Raw genomic sequence first — 6157 nt, 5'->3', positions numbered from 1 at the left:
AAATCTTTTGTACCATTATCGCGACGATTGCTTTAATCCATAAAGAGACTTCTTCAGCTTGCAAATTAAATCTTCTTTTTCTGCAGCTTTGAACCCTATAGGTTGTGTCATGTAGATCTCCTCTTCTAAATCTTTATATAGAAAGGTTGTCTTAACATCTATCTGGACCAAATTCAAATCCAGCTGTGCCACCAATGTCAACAGAATCCTAATCGACGAATGCTTTACAACAGGTGAAAAATACCTTGTTGTAATTAATGTCCTCAGGCTGTGCATATCCCTTGGCAACCAATCTGGCTTTGAACTAAATGTCCCCAATAGAAGATCCCTCTTTCTTTGCATATACCTACTTGCATCCAATAGCCTTCTTACCCTTAGGTACCTTTGCAAGTTCCCAAGTATCGTTCTTTTGAAGAGACCGCATCTCCTCCTCCATAGCTTCCCTCCACCTGATCGAATCGGGGCTAGACTTTGTCTCCCTGAATGTGGATAGAACCATATCATCAACGACCTTCACTGATAATGCATATGCGACCATGACATTATTATACCTAGCTGGCCAATGAATTACCCTTCTAGGTCTATTCGCTACAATAGACTCCTGAACATGACCCTGCTCCTGAGTCTCACAATCCACTGTATCCTCTATCTGCCCCACTGTCATTCCATCTCCTCCCAGTATCACCTCTATAGGAGCCTCGATGGATATAATACTCTCTGGAGTGAGTGGAGTCACATCATCCTCCACTTGCTGTGATATCTCCCGAATCTGGTCTTCCTCCACCTGCTGAGGAACTTGAGGCTTCATCATGTACGCCTCGTCAAGTGTGACATCCATGCTAATAACTATCTTCTTGTCCTGTGGATCCCATAACTTGAAGCCTTTAACTCCATCTCTAAATCCCACAAAGACTGCTTTCCTCGCCCTCGGATTCAATTTACCATCACTGACATGGTAATAAGCAGGACACCCAAATATCCGAAGCAATTCATAGTCACTAGCTACCGAACCAGACTAACGCTCCAATGGAGTCCTCCTCTGTATCGCAGTGCACGACAACCTATTCATGAGATGGCTCGCATAAACCAACGCCTCGGCCCAAAAGGATCTAGGCAATCCACTCTGCGTTATCATACATTGCACCTTCTCCAGCAAGGTACGGTTCAATCTCTCACCCACCTCGTTCTGTTGTGGTATCTCTCAAACTGTGAAGTATCATCTAATGTCGTGATCTCGACAAAACTACAGAAATGGATTACTCTTATACTCTCCACCGTTATCTGAACGTAGAGCCTTTACCTTTCTACCTGTCTACAGCCCCACTTTCTTTTTCCACTCCACAAAAATATCCAGGATCTCATGTTTATGCTTTATAGGGTATACCTAATTCCTCCTAGAATAGTCATCAATGAAAGTGACAAAATAGTTAGCCTCACCAAGTGATGTATGCTTTAAAGGGCCCCAAACGTCTGTGTGAATATAGTCCAATATACCTTGGGTATTATAAATAGTGGTGTCAAACTTCACTCTTGCCTTCTTTCCAAGTACACAATGCTCACACAGCTTTATCTTGTAGGTTTTTGTACCTTTCAATAGCCCCTGTTTTGCCAATGACTACAAGGACTTATCTCCCATGTGTCTTAGTCTCATATGCCATAATGTGGTAGTGTCCTCCTATGTAGTGATAGAAGCTGCCAGACCCTCTGTAACTGTCTTGCCCTTCAAGTAGTATAGGAAGTTTTCCCTGACTCCTTGCATCACCATCATAGAACCCTTCGTGACCTTCGCTGTAGCATCCTCTAAGGTCACCCGATAACCAGCTACCTCCACAGCACCAAGAGAAATGATGTTCTTCGTCAACTGCGGCACAAACCTCACTTCTTTCAATTCCCTCACAATTCCGTCATGCATCTTAATCTGAATTGAACCAATACCATCAATAGGGCATACGTGGTCATTTCCCATAAGCACGACATCCCCTCTTTCCAGCTCCTCAAAGCTAAAGAACCAATCCCTCCTAGGACATATGTGATATGTGGCTCCTGAATCCAACATCCACTCCGTGGAGTCGGCATAGCAAACCAATGGTAGTGCAGGACATGAATAGCCCAAAGAATCTAACTCTGAATATTCATCAATAGCTTTTGCAACATTTACTTCTGAAGCTTATACAGCTTTCCCCTTGTTCTTCCCGGTTTTTTCCTTTAACTTTGGGCAATCGATCTTCCAATGTCCCTCTTCTTTACAAAAGCGACATTGATTCCTACCAATACTCTTATGGGCATCTCTATTCTTCGATTTTGAGTGGTTTAACTGGCGACGGTTTGGATCATGGCCTCGAACTGCTAATACATCTCCCGATACCTTCTCGGAGAGTTCATCACCACTCTTCCTCAACTTGTAATTCATCAAAGCTGTGGTCACCTCCTTATAGCTAACAATAGTTCTTCCATTAATCATAGTAAGAACAAACATACCATAATCATCCTCGAGCAACGAACACAAAAGTAACATCAGCTTGTCTTCATCCTCAACCATGATATCCACATTGACCATATCTGAAAGTAGCTTCGTGAAATTGTTTACATGCTCCCTGATGGAAACTCCCCTCTTCATCTTGAATTGGTAAAACATCTTCTTCAAGTGAAACCGATTCTCAATGCTCTTCGTAAGATACTTCTCATTGAGTGTTTCCCACATTCTCTTCGCCGACGTCTCGTTCATTACGTCATAAATAAGATTCGATGTCAAACATGACCGAATAACTTCACAAGCCTTACTATTCATCTTCTTCCAAACCTTGTCCTCCATGTCTTCGGGTTTCTCTTGTAACTCAAGAGCCTTCTCCAAATTCTGTTCATCCAAGATGTCTATTACCTGACACCTCCACAATCTGAATTTAATCTTGCCGTCGAACTTTGAAACATCAATCTTCATGTTATTGATGCTCAGACTCTGTATTGCCTTCGTAAGAGATGAACCTGATGTGTTTGCTTCTCCCATATTATCGATCTAACTCTTTAGATAGGAATCCTTCACCGAATCCTTCGAACAAGCCTCAAGCCAAACTTGAAGCTCTGATACCACTTGTTGTGCGCAGTGGAAATTTCGACAGTACTTCGGCAGCACAACAAGAGAGTAGATCTCAACTAAATCCCTGTTTCATAAAGGAAACAAGAACCTAAAGTAAAACATCTTAACAAAGTAAGATATCAGCTCTTCCTCTCATCAGTTATAGGGCTGACTTGTCGAGGGAACCTACAAGCTATTATAAATCACAGCAAGACAAACTATTTTATGTGATTCGGCAAATAGCCTACGTCCACGGGGCAAGGAGAGGGGGGGGGGGGGGAGGGGGGGGGGGAGGAGGGGGGGAAGATCTACTATTAGAGGAAGAGAATACAACTAGGATTTATAATCTCACAATCTAAACCCTCAAACTAACTCTCAAAACAGCCAAAAAGCACTCTGTTTCTCCTGATGCACGCAGCCTAAGAAAACACACAACAGACTTTTCTCTACAATTTTCTCCTCTGCTTGTACTTGCACCTGTACGCCGCACATATTTTTCCTCCTCCACTTTTTCTCCAAACCCTACCAACATGTATTTATAAGCCTCTGCCGGGTGGGCTTCTTTACCCGCTGAACAAAACACTTCCTACTCATGAATTTGCCACGAAAAAGGACAGCATGCACAAATGTGATACTTCACACGTTTTTTTCTTTCTTTCTTGTGAACGTGGGTGGCCTCTACTCCACGTGCTCCACAATTTTGAATATTAGGAATTCGGTGAAGGATTCTAAAGACATGCCCTTATCAATTGTTGTCATCTCTAACAAGGGCTGCCGGACTGGCTTATTGGAGGTAAGCTCAATGTAGAAAACCCATCTAATACTATTATAAAAAACTGTTAGATGTAAAATATTTTTTCCCTCAAAATGCCCTCCATAGCACATACATGCACACATAAAACATATACATGCATACATAAACCATACCTCTTCAAATCAAACACATGCGTACATATACATAAACTATACCCCTTCAAATTCTTCTTATAACCCACGATCTTACCAAATCAATTAATTAATGATACATAAACTATATACCCCTTCAAATTCTTCTCATAACCCTCAATCTTATGAAATCAAATTAATTGAAAGTACGACATTTTTTTAGACTATAATATGCAAGTTCAAGGTCTCATTCCTGATTACTCACTATTTTGTGTTAACATCACCAAATGGTGAGGTAAGAATTATTTTTTAAATTATCATATACTTGTTTGGGGAGAAAGTTGATTTATTCATTACTGTGTTCATTACAACTTCAAATGTTACAATAAAAATAAAAAGATTAGTTTTTTATAAGACCCTTACACAATGAAAACAAAAAAATACAACTCTCGTCAAACAGCGCAACGGGTATTTATCGCCCGCTACTTGTGTGGGATCTTGGCTTGTAACGGAAATGTCGATATCCGTGGACTACCAAACGATCAGATCAGATAAGGAGCTTTGTCGATTCGTGAAGGAATCAAGAAGCCAAAGCAATTATCTTGGTAATAGCGAGATAATCACTCTTCTCGAGATCACCACAACGGGGAAATCTTAAGGCAAAGGACCGGGACGTGTAGATCTGACGAGCTCCTCTTATTTATGCCGACAAACTCGATCCGATCTCCTCCTCTCTTTTGAAATTCGTGCTCCTTTAGTCTTCAGTTCAGTAGGGCTTCACCAACGCTCGAGAATTCTAGATCTCAAAAAAAATAAAGGCCCTGAGGCTGTATTTATAGGCTTCAGGAGCCCTGTTTTCGGATAAGAACGACTGATTCACTTTTATCTTTAGTTGTAACCACTCAACCATGTTCTTGGATGATATTCTATTAGTTAGAACAAATCCAGACGGTTAACGGTCGAAAAACAACTTAAATCTGCCAAAAATAGTATTTTTGGGCTGCGGACACCCGTGGGTGTCTCGGCCAAGCTTTGGCCGAGACACCATTTGGTGTCTCGGCCAAGCTTTGGCCGAGATACCATTTGGTGTCTTGGCCAAACTTTGGCCTAAACTTGGTTCCGCGCATTTTATCTGTTTCCGCCGTATCTTCATCGTCCGAACTCGAAATTACATGGTTCAAGATACGTTGGAAAGCTAACGAGGAGATCTATAAGCTCCCTTGGTTGAATCACATATGAAGTAGACAGGACACGAGGGGTGCTTTGTCTTTTGTAAGCGACACGTAGCTCCCGACCAGTTCGTGTCCGGTTACTCTGAAGTTCTATTGCTTCACACGGTCCGTCGACTCACTTCATGCGCTTGTTGACATCAAATAAGCTTTTGTAACTCGGATAGCAACGTTTATCATCTTCTCTCTATCTCAAACCACGTGCGGGGACCTGTTTGGGTCAAAAGTTAATATTTTCATTGCCTTGAATCTATTACAACTTTGGTCATTATAATAAACTCAAATAAATGAGAAAAATAGATCTTTTTATAAGATCAACTTATACAATAAAAATGTAAAATAGTATAACTCTTGTCAAACAGCGCAATGGACGTTTATTATCTGCTGCTTACGTGGGAACTTCACCTGTGTCGGGGATATTAATATCCATGGACCATCGCGGATCAGATCTGGTTGACAGATTAAGTTAATCAAAGTTCTTACTTCACGAAGGAAGTAATCACAGCAGCGATAATCCCGACCAAGCGAGATTACGACTCTTCTCGAGATTAAGACTAAGCTTAAATCCGGAGGAATAGGGGAATGAGATGAGTCTCGGATCTCTCGAACTCCTCTCTTTATGCATAGGAACTCGCTAAGATCTGCTAACCCTCGCTGTAAATGTGTGGCTTCACTCTTTAATTCGGCAGCGTTTCACCCTCTTGATCTCTGCCCCTATGAAATGAGCCTTTAGGCCTGTATTTATAGGCTTCGGTGGGGGGTATTTAGATAAGAATGAGTGATTTGACCTTATCTTTAGTTAATAACGGTCTAACCATATTTGTTGATGATATCAAGTCAATTGGGAACCCCTGGAATGGACAAATCCTATGAAAACCACTTAAAAATCATCGAAAACGAGTTTGGGGATAAAATCTGTGCGACGGGCACTGGTGACTCGCGGGGGGCGCGGGTCGGCTGTGTTCGACCC

Source organism: Asparagus officinalis, chromosome 1 (assembly GCF_001876935.1).
Source record: "Asparagus officinalis chromosome 1, Aspof.V1, whole genome shotgun sequence".
NCBI lineage: Eukaryota > Viridiplantae > Streptophyta > Magnoliopsida > Asparagales > Asparagaceae > Asparagus > Asparagus officinalis.
This window is presented reverse-complemented; position numbering follows the sequence as displayed.